This window comes from Drosophila navojoa, chromosome 2 (genome assembly GCF_054131105.1).
Source record: "Drosophila navojoa isolate 15081-1374.11 chromosome 2, UAZ_NAV_1.0, whole genome shotgun sequence".
In the NCBI taxonomy this organism is placed as follows: domain Eukaryota; kingdom Metazoa; phylum Arthropoda; class Insecta; order Diptera; family Drosophilidae; genus Drosophila; species Drosophila navojoa.
In genome coordinates, this window is record NC_142890.1 from 4721179 (window position 1) to 4732613 (window position 11435).

General features: G+C 40.7%; 1 long non-coding RNA gene across 1 annotated transcript; it reads right to left on the reverse strand.

Moving 5' to 3' along the window:
• Positions 1-509: 509 nt before the first annotated feature.
• On the reverse strand, positions 510-1416 carry LOC149092076 (uncharacterized). Its single transcript, XR_016197690.1, has 2 exons — positions 955-1416; positions 510-895 (listed from the first exon to the last, which is right to left on the reverse strand). It is a non-coding gene; the product is annotated as an uncharacterized LOC149092076 (long non-coding RNA).
• Between the last annotated feature and the right edge of the window lie 10019 nt (positions 1417-11435).

Genomic DNA, 11435 nt, shown 5'->3' on the forward strand with positions numbered 1-11435 from the left:
ACGGCCAATTAACATGTGTTTGTACAAGTGCAGAAATACAAACATAAATGCCACAAGCAAGCAGACAAAGAGTGGACCAGCACACACACACACACACACACACACACGTTGCAAACAAATACAAAAACATACACACATATACAGATACATATATATTTTATTGTGCCTTGGGCAGAGAGAGAGAGAAAAAAAAAACTGAAAGAACGGCAACAACAACAACAAGATGAAAACAGCATCGACATCAACATCGGCTGCCATCCTGTTTCCGGATAAGGCCGCAATCCTTTGCACCCTCTCCCCCTGCGCTGTCAGCCCGCCTCCTGCTCGTCGTCGTCGTCGTCGGCATCGACGGCAGCGCCTAATGAGTGCCGGCATCAAAATTCATGACAACCAGCCGAAGCAGCCGAAGAGGAGGCCACACCTACAGCACGTGCCTGCCGAGGGCTGAGGGGCTGAGGGGCTGAAGGGCGTGCCATTCCTTCTGATGAAAACGGCACAAAAATGAAATATTTAACTAAATTAACAATCTTGTTTATTTATTCAAAATTTGCATAAACAATTTGGCCAAAAGATGAAAAACCAAAAGTCTATTTCGTCCTCGACAGCATATTTGCTCTTGCTGCTGCTCCATCTCCTGCTGCTGCTGCTGCTGCTGCTCCTACTCCTGCTATTGCTTTTGTTTTTGTTTCTGTTTCGGTTTCGGTTGTTTTTTCGCCTTTGTTGATGTTGCCTGTTGGCCTTGACTGAATCCAGCTGGTTAGCTGCCAGCAGAGGCGCTGCCCCGCCACCCCCGCTCCTGCTCGAGTTATTTTTATGGGGTTTTTGCTCAATTCAAAGTTGGTTTTTTTTTCTCTCTTCACTTCCTTTTGATTCAAATTCCAACTATTTGAAGCAGCTAGAAATCATTTTTATTTTTAGTTCAGATTTCAGCTGAAATATTCATATCTCAAGCACCCTTAGCCTCTCCTTTGCCACGGGCCTTGGTTAATAAACAACTCGTCTCCGGCACGTGAGTTGTCAATTTATCTGTTTTAGCCCAGCTCAGCCTGATCCCTCCCCCTTTGCCCCACGCAGCCGATATCGTATTACTCGTGCATTATATAGCGGTTTTTAGCTGAATTATGGCCTCTGCGTGCGGCAGCAGCGTTTGACAAATGAGTAGAAGCTGTTTAATATTTAAATTTAATTATTTTTGCGTGAGCCGCCAAGAAAGCAGCGCAAGGCGCCAGCCCTGCCCCGCCCCGCTCCCACTCTAAATGGCCCGCCATAAATTATGCTTATTAATAGATGAGCGCAGAGCTTGGCCCCAAAGCAGTGGATCAAAGTTCCGGGGGAGGCATAACAGAGCAGAGATCTATGCGGCGGAATATGGAGGTGAGTGGAAAGTGAATGTCTGAGAGGATATTTTTGCGTATGATAGTTTTTATATTTCTTTGAGATTATTATAGTATATATGTAGTATATAGAGTAGTCTCTGTGCAGTTCGAATTAGTTTGTTATTTGATACAGTCAACATTCGACTGCTAAAATACTGTTTACTACATTTCGGTCAGGGAACTGAATTGCTCCATACACAGTTTTTTTTTCGATATACCTTAATTTTGGGTAAATAAATAGAGAAGTTTATGCGTAGCTGAATAATTCATTTTTCACTTTCTACACTCTGCCGTCACAGAAAAAAACAAAAATTCATTTGATGATTAGACATACCCAAGAGAGCCTGAAACCATTATTTACGGTTAGCTCTAGGGAGGAGTCTGTATAGTTTTATAGACCATAGTGATTGTATTATTACTTGCATATATCAGACTAGCAAATATACCTTAAAGAGCAACAACAACTACATGAATCACTTTTAAAACTTTTAACTATTAAAGTTTGCGCTGGCGATATATAATATTGCAAATTTCAATAAAAATACCGAAAAACACATTTTACAATTTGCCACGCCTCTGAAATTGTGCAACTCTTGACACTGAACACATGATTCATATTCCATATTCATATTGGATGGATCTAGATCTAGCCCATAATAGACTAGACTTAAGCCAGAAAAAATTCTTGAAAAAATATTTAAAAAAAAAGAAAACAATTATTTAAATTACAAAAATTAATTTAAAAAATAAATAATTAATAAAATAATAATAATAATAAAAATAATCAGTTTCTATTCAATAATAATTTCTATACCGATGGGAAAATTCATATTTTATTCCAATTCGTTCGCTTTACAGCTGCCTGAATTTCGTGTCGACTCGCTAGCCAATGGGTTTTTCACCTGCATTGCAAACCTGGCACAGTTTATTGCACGCTTGCCAGCTTTAAAGGTATGCAACAACAATTATTGGTGCTCAAATGAGCTAAGCAACGGCAGCGTTGCAATTGACAAGTGACTAAGTGCTGACAGCCAACTGCTTACTTATGCAGCTGCCAGACGCTGTCTGTGTGCGTGCGTGTGTGTGTGTGTGTGTGTGTGACAATGTACAAGTGCAAAATATGTCGTCACAGTTGTCGCTATTGACACCCACACACACGCACACACACAGCAAGAGGGAATAAGAGTGAGAGAGAGTTACACTTGCCACCGAGAGTCGCAGTCAACCCTTTTGATGTCACTTGAATTTTAATGAAAAATTCACACATGCCACAAGCGCACAACGTGCAAGACAAGCCGCACACACACACACAGCCCTGCCGCCGCCCATCGCTGTGGGCGTGACACGGGTACGTGCCAGGGTCTGTGCTGGTTGCGGTATTTGGGTGCGGTCGTGGTCAGTCAAGCTGGACATAACGTGGCACTCGCTCGCTGCCCGAGCACAACTAAGCTCAATGCTGATGCCCTGGATGTTGACAGGCTCAGCAGAGCCTAGCACCCGGACAGCCAGACGGACGGAGTGAGAGTGCGAGTGAGACAGCAACACCGAAGACAGCCGCTGACCGAGCTGACTGGCACTGGCTCTGACTCTGGCTCTGGCTCTGACATCGCTGTGCACTGGACCACAAATCGGAAGCTCGCCCCAATAGAGTTGAGGCCCCAGCTTTGATGAGATAATGAGCAGCTGTTCATTGGGCATTTATGATATATTACTTCAAATACGTTGGCTTAGCCTAATGCCTATTACAAACTAAACTGGCTTCGGCTTTTGGCCATCTGCATTTGCCGCCTTGGAGCGTTCCGGGATTTCTAATCAGCCAACCCATTGTTATGATAATTACTCAGCCAAGACCTCAACTATGTGGCTGCTAAGGTCGGCTCGATTGACAGGCAGGAAAACTCGATTTTTACACCCTGAAGACATTGAAAATTGAGAAGTCAGGATATAGGATTTATTTGAGAATGTAGTCAAAAGGCAAAAGGAGGCGTGTCAGATTCCATAAAGCATATTTACCCTTAGTCTGTGTGACAAACAAATTCCTTCCTTGGTGTGAACGCTTTGAGCTCAAAACCTACAAGTAGTTAATAAAAAACGATAAGTATTCTATGTTAATCTTATCGATTAAAATCGATTTCGATTTTCAATTCTGTTATCAAATGATATCGTGTAGCTCATTGAAATCAGAGTCCTGCGTATACAGTCTCAAGTTAAGCTAGATTTGTTGAGCAGCTAAGTGGCGGTGTTGGTAGAGGCGGTCAGTTTTGCTAAAAAGTCTTGGCTTCATCATATTTTCTTATGATTTAGTTATTGTTATTTATTGATTTGTTATATAAAATATATGTGAAATAATAACAAGACATATAATACTCATTTCTTAGAGGTAATTTGTATAAGAGGTGTAATATTAATATATTATTATTCATTTTAATTTTTTTTCGTTTTTTGCCTTTCGAGCCCTTCCCTGCAAACTCATGGACTGACTTTTAGCTTTGCCTTAAGCATCCAATTGTCAACACAATTTCTCAATTGTCTCGACTTAAATTCTTTGTCACTTGAATATGTAGCTGCTCCAGCACTTTTTGTTCCCATTGTTTCATTTTTTTTTTTTTTTTTTGTGGGGGATTTTTTGGGATTTCTATATATTTCTCTATTTCGCTGTTTGCTGCGCTTTACACTAAATCACACAAATGCACTCTAATATGATTAAGCACGTTTTTAGCTGCAAAATAAATCAAGTGGTGCAACGAGCGAGCTGGCGAAACTAGCTACCCACACATGCACACATTCACACACACACACGCACACCTCTTCATAAAAGTGCACAAGCAAACAAAAGCCGTTACACACACACACACAGAGACACATAATAAAATGTCTGTATAAAACACTCTGCGACAACTGAAAAAAGGTAAAACAAGGAAATTAAATCTTAAGCTCTTGCCAGTAACCAAGCCAAATACCCTGTAAAAATTACATATAAAAAAAATTAAGCTCAAAATATATTTTCTATAAATTCATTTGAAATATTAAAAAAAAAATATGTTTGTTATATATTGTCAATATGCCACACCCTCTGCTCTCTTACAGGGTATCATATCTTAGTTCGTTGATGTTCTTATATGCATTTCCAAGCACAATTTTTGATAGATCTTTAAAGCAGCAAATTGCAATTGAGGATCTAAACTTGGTCCAAAGCTTTTCGTAATGTCTAAAAGACAATGTGCATTTGCCAGCCAACAGTAAGAGATAGAGAGAGGGAGATAGAGAGAGAGAGGTAGAGAGAGAGAGAGAGAGAGAGAGAGGTAGAGAGATAGAGCACTGCATGCTTGGCAAACTACGGACAAGTCGTGCAGTTTCTAGCCAAACCAAACTCTTACTGCAATTTTAATGACATTTATATATATATATATCTATATACACGTGTGTGTGTGCTGGTGTGTGTGTGTGTTTGGCTACAAAAAGCGTACGTGTCAAGGTGTTAGTGTTAGTTTATGAGCTCAACGTGAAGCTAACATATTTCAAGTCTCTCTGGCAAGAACAACAGCCAGGCCAGCCAGCCAGGGCGGGGCACGGTGGGGCGGGGCAGGGCAGGGCAGGCCAGGCAGGCAGCTGGCAAAAAGAACAGCAAACACAGTCGAATAGTTAAAACAAGTAAGAATGCTCGTGTCGAGATTGCTCGACTAGAAGATACCCTCAATTCTGGCAGGAATCTATATAGCAAACATTCTGTGCTCCTTTGCTGCATATGAAGCAATCGACATATATATATACAAACACATACACACACACATAAACACTAGCTCTACTAATTGCGTAGTTTACGCAGCGACTGTGCTTGAGCTGTAATATGAGCTATGTTAAGGGTACTTATTTATGAAAAAACTATACCTTAAGATGGACTGTCCCAATCAAAGTTTCTGAACCTGATAAGAACCTCAATATGCGTTGATTTATTTAAACATTTTTGTTTGCAAATTTCGTAGGAATGGAGAGCCAAAAAAAAAAAAAAAAATAAATAAATAAAATAAAATCAAATACTCCAATAATAATAAATAATAATCAAAAAATAAAAATTAAATTCGTTTTTTTTTTTTGCGAGTTTTGTGGGAATGGAGAGCTCACAATACAATAAAATACAAAATCTTTTCAGTTATTCTAAAATGATACAAAAAACAATTAAAGTCTCTATATAAGCAAGACCATAAAAAAAGCAATTCATCAATTTTAATCGATGATAAACAAATGAGTTGAGTTATCAAAGAAAAAATTTATAAAATTATTGTATATGTAATATATATTTAAAGAAGATCGATCAAGATAGTTCGAAATGGCAAGGAAATCAGTTTTTTTTCGACTTACACAGAAATTCAAATTATCGAGAATTATTGTGAACGAATTTCTTTCAAGAAGATCGAATTTTTTTTTCGATCTATCGAGTCTCGCCTGTAGTATATACATACTTAAAAGTCGTAAAATCACAGATAGATGAAAGAACGGACAAAAAGAAACACATATTGGTGAACTACCAGACAGACGGACAGAGAGACATAGCTGCATTGACTCTGCTGGTCCGTCCAATTAAGAATATTTCTACTGCCACGCCTCCTCCCGACTGATACATACCTTTTCACAAAACCAATAGATCCTGCTTTGACTATTTCAATGGGTTGAGGGTATAAGAAAGCAAGGTGTACCCTATCTGTGGTGCCTAGGCGACTGGGTGGCTGCGCCGGGCTGTGCAAAATGTGACACACATACACATTATCTCATTTTCACAGGTTTTGGACGTAAGAAAACGCTAAAGTTAAAAGCCATGCTGCTGCTGCTGCTGCTGTTGGTGGTAGTGGGCGTAGTGGGCGTAGCTCCTACAACTGCCATACATAATATCAGGATGCCTGGCAACCACAAACTCATATGAGTTATATAGTCTCTGAGGTGAGACAACTACAAATGACTTAAGCCTCGGCCGTGCGGTTAGTCTTAAAGCTTTAGCTGTTTAAATAACTAAATATATATCTAAGTGTGTCTGTGTGTGTGTGTGTGTGCCTGGAGATAATTAAATTTAATGACTATCAACTGTCAGAGAGGGGGAGGAGGAGGAGCAGGAGCAGGAGGGAAAGCTGGTTGGTCACCTGCCAGCGAGCGAGATATCAAATCACGCACTCACCGCACATAAATGGTCAGCCGCACAAGTAGTGTAAACATTAGCATTGTGCGTCTGTGTCTGAGAGGCGGAGCTGACATAAACATCAAATATAAGTGGACACGCAGGCGACAGCAAACACCCACACAGACACAGAGAGAGAGAGAGAGAGAGAGAGAGAGATGTAAATTTGTAATACGCATAGACAACGGATAAGTCAGGGGCAAACGCAACAGAGCCGTGTCGAGTCGAGTCCAGGCGAGACGCAACACGAATAAACAGACGAATGTTGTCAGTGCAGCAGCAGCAATAACAACAACAACAACAAAAGCAACAGCAACAACAACTGCTGAGAACAACTTGATGCCAATGTGCGCAGGGGCTGCTGATGGGGTGATAGGGTAAACAGCAGTGTGGGCGGGGCGGGGCGAGGCGGTGCGTGCGCTGGGCGCCGACAAAGCATAACGAGCCGTAACCGTAACATTACCCGATTCCCATCGCCGCCATTTGACTCCCTGCGGAACACATTTGCTGCAACGGAAACATTCAACATAAATGTAAGATATGCCAGGAATGCTAATCACAAGCGTACTGTAACCCATGCACACACACACACGTACAGACACACACACACACACACAAGCTGGCAGGCACTAAAACATTTGTAAATGTTTCAAAGTATCATCTTAAAGAGATTTGCAGCTTAGCGGCCTCGCGATGCGTTACGCATACGTAAACAACATCTCGACAGCAGCAGACACACACGCACACACATATGTACAAGCAAACACACTCACACACACACACACTCACACACGTATTCGCATCCATATCCTATCATCGGGGGGTCGACTTGATGCCGCATCAGACGTCACAGTCAGCGCCATTGATTTTCCACCCCCGTCCACCTCTCGCCGCACCCCTTGCGAAACTCTGCCCTCCCCCACTTGCTTTCATTCAGTCCGCATTGCATTCAGCCGCACTGGGTCAGCAAATTGCTCGGGGAGTGGCTACAGCTTTAATGCTCCATATATCATCGAAAATGGACTCAAAAGAAATCAGTTCGCCTTGCACTTGCTGCGACTTCCTTTCATCAGAGACAATTATTCAGCAGAAAAGAAGCTTCTACTTGCTATAAAGAGCAGGAATCGTAAGTTGACGAAGCCTGAAATCAGTCAAGGTAGAAGGCGACTGATTAAGTATATAATAAGAGGCAAAAAATATATGCAACAGTCAGAAGATGGAGTGAGGGAAAGAGAAATATAGAGAAGGAGAGAGAGAGAGAGAGAGAGAGAGAGAGAGAGAGAGAGAGATAGAGAGAGAGAGAGAGAGAGAGAGAGAGAGAGAGAGAGAGAGAGAGAGAGAGAGAGAGATAGGAGATAAAGAGATCAATGGAAATCAATACTCCAGTTGTATATACATATATGTATGTATATATAATAATAGAACACAATCATATTTATTAACAGGCTATATAACTAAACTTGTAAGTCTAAGAGTAGAAAAAACTTGTTAGTCAAACTAGAAACTAGAAGAAAAAAAATAATAATAATAAAATATATACAAAAATATAAAAAATTAAATTAAAAAAAAAAAAATATATATATATATATATATATGTATATATATATATATATATATATATATATATATATATATATATATATATACAAAATTTAAAGAAAATTAATATTAATACAAATAAAAGTTACATAAAATACAAAATAAATAATCTCTGCTTTAAGTCCGACTATCTATATACTTATTTTCTCTACATATGCCACTTGTACATAATTATACAATACTCATAGATACTATTGACATACTATGCTATTAATTAGATTCAATTTGATACAATCCTTGCTCACCTTATATAAAAGCTCAGCTTCCCCTACAACTTGAGGCAGATCAACTTCCAGTCGGTCAGTTCAGCCTTGGCATATGCCAGTAAATTTCTTGAATTTTTTTTTCGCACATACCCTTTAAGGATTCGAACTTGATTTCAGCTGCCCGCCACGCCCATCGACCCAGCAATGGGCGGTGCGGCAACGAGTTTGGGCATCCGTTTTATGACTGCGGGGCATAAAAATCCTTGCAGCAAAGTAAAATAAACAAAGCGCACGCATTACGTGCCGACCCATTTTTGTCATTATGCGTGAACTAATAAAGCCATGAACCAGTCGACTGTTGCCTGGTGGCTAAAACGTGCTAAGCCAAAGGGAACGATGCGACGATGCGACGATGCGACGACGAGACGACGAGACGGCAGCGCTTGGCCCAAGACTCAGACGGGGCACTAACGCACAGGCAAACAGAGCGTCAAATAACGAGCAAACATATACGCACGCACACACACACAGACACGTGAGCACATGTATATGCTTTAAGCTGTTTAAAGTGCTGCTGTGTGGGTGTCCTTAGCTGGTATCTATTAGCATGGGTGTTAAAGCAGCCAAGACACTCATTAAGGCCCTGGTATTCAGGCTAAGAGATGATTGAAATCAACGAACTCTTTGATAAACGAGAGAGAGAGAGAGAGAGAGAGAGAGATAGAGAGAGAGAGAGAGGGAGAGAGTGTGAAAAAGAGACGATGCCGGACAATTGTTAACCCCATGCTAAACGGGTCTAGAGCCTACAGAAATCCGTCAGGCTAGGGATTTACGGGGTCTGCGAATGAACCAGGCAAGGCGAATAGTTTTTCGTTTGGCCACTCGCTGTCCTTTGGCGCCTGCGTTCATCTTCGTTTATTGTCACTTGGTGTGGATTATAACGGATTTCCTATGCTACAATCGTTCGCAATAAAAGCATTAAAGCGCTTTATCATTATTCACTTTGCGCCCCACGGTGTGCCGTACCATGCGTCGTATGAGTTACGTATCCCACTCACCCGCAACCCCTGCACCCATCGACCAATTGTAGGCAGCTTATGCTCGGGTCTTACTACAGCTGGTGCGGCGGCTGCCCGAAGTCCAGTCGCCAGCTGGCATATGGAATGGCTTCCTCTGCAGCCAGCCATGGCGATTCTTGGGCATTGCGTAAAGATTATGGGAATTATAAGGCGGACGAAAGAAAACGCTATAAATGTCAACGTCAATGGCCATAAAAATGAATTAAATGTGACTCACACTGACTCCCCCTCTCACTCACTCTCTCTCTCTCTCTCTCTCTCTCTCTCTCTCTCTCTCTCTCTCTATCTCTCTCATTCTGTTTCGCTATCTGTGTGAGCATAAATTAGCCGTGGGGGAGGAGTCCGGCATAAGCAAATTGTATTTGGGGCTGTCTCTTTGTTTTACATGTGCAACTGGCTATGAAAATCGTTGATTGTCGCTGCCAGAAAGTTGCGCAGCAAAACCGAAACTGAAACTGAAAGTCACATAGCATTCGATGCACCAGCAGCAGCAGCAGCAGCAGCAGCAGCACTCGGAGCAGCAGTTGCACAAGTTGCAGCAACTTTTGGCAAAGTGATATTAACTTTTAATGGACAAACTATACGAAAACTGTTCCTTGTTTGCTCTGACCCCGTGTGTACTATGTTCCATGTGCCGCTCCGACACCCCGACATCCCGACGACCCGTCGTCCCATTCCAGCTGGCTTTGGCTCGGCTGTTGTTGTTGTTGTTTCTGTGACCCGGCTTGCCGCTGCACTAAGTGCTGCCAAAAGTGCAGCAGAATGTGTCGTGGCCGATAAAATAAACATTATCACAACTGGCAATGGTAAAAATCATGTGCAAAATGCACAAGGCGAAACATAGCTCTGTTAGCGAGGGCAGCACGATTTTTTGAGCAATAAATGAGGTATATGTGTAAAATATTTGTTAGAAGGAAACAAGTATATATTCTATATAGTATTATTTGATATGTGCAATATAGAGACCTGGCAATAACATGTCCGAGGTAAGGTAAATATGTAAATACATATATGGATTGAGGTGAATGGAATTCAAATCATCCGAAATATCTAAAACTAATTTTTAAAAAAACTTTCTATTTTTATTTGAAAATAGATTACAAATGAAACAAACACCTAATATATCTATTCAATCATGATCTTATACTCTTTACCTTATTCACATTAATCATATTCCCATACTACTTATCTATCAGTTTCAATTCTCTTCAAAGTTAACTAATTTTTCAATAATATTAAGTCAAACTTTCAAACAATATAAAATATTTGTATTTCATTTGATTGACTATGACATACAGCTGAGAAGATAAGGAACAAGATTAAGTAATACTTAAGTCACGTTATATAAAGATTCCTGATAAAGAACATTATCCTATAGATATCCTATGTATATATAGATAGATAAATGTAATAGTATATTCTTAGTTTACTTCTTACATTCCTTCTCTTGAACATTTGTTATGCACCATTTTAACTTCCATATGTTTCACTCTCCCTCTCTCTCTCTCTCTCTGTCTCTCTATCTCTCTCTCTCTCTCTCTCTCTCTCTCTCTCTCTCTCTTTTATACACTTCAAAATCCCTCTATAGCTTCGTTGAGAACTTCTCTTGCGCCACTCGCTTGTCTCATGCGTGCATGTGTTTGCTATTGTTTTGACTCCTTGCGCAGGAACTTTGTTTTTAATTTTTATTTGCTGCAGTGTCTTGTTGTTTGTGGAATTTTGCGTTTATTTTACATTTATTATCATTTGCACAGCATTGAAATTTATTTATGTTGCTCTTCGGGCTCGCCGAGCCGCACGTGACGTAAGCGCAATGTGGGCCGGCAGCACTTTAACTCTTTAAGAAGGCACTCGAAACGTTTAACGTGCTGCGAGTGAGTGAAACTCAGTGAGACTCAGTGAAACTCAATGAGAGACTCAACTCATTTCCATTTCCACTTTCATTTCCATTTCCATTCATTTGCGTCGCTTTGTTAGCGGCTTTTGTTTGGCCCGCCGCGCTGATTAG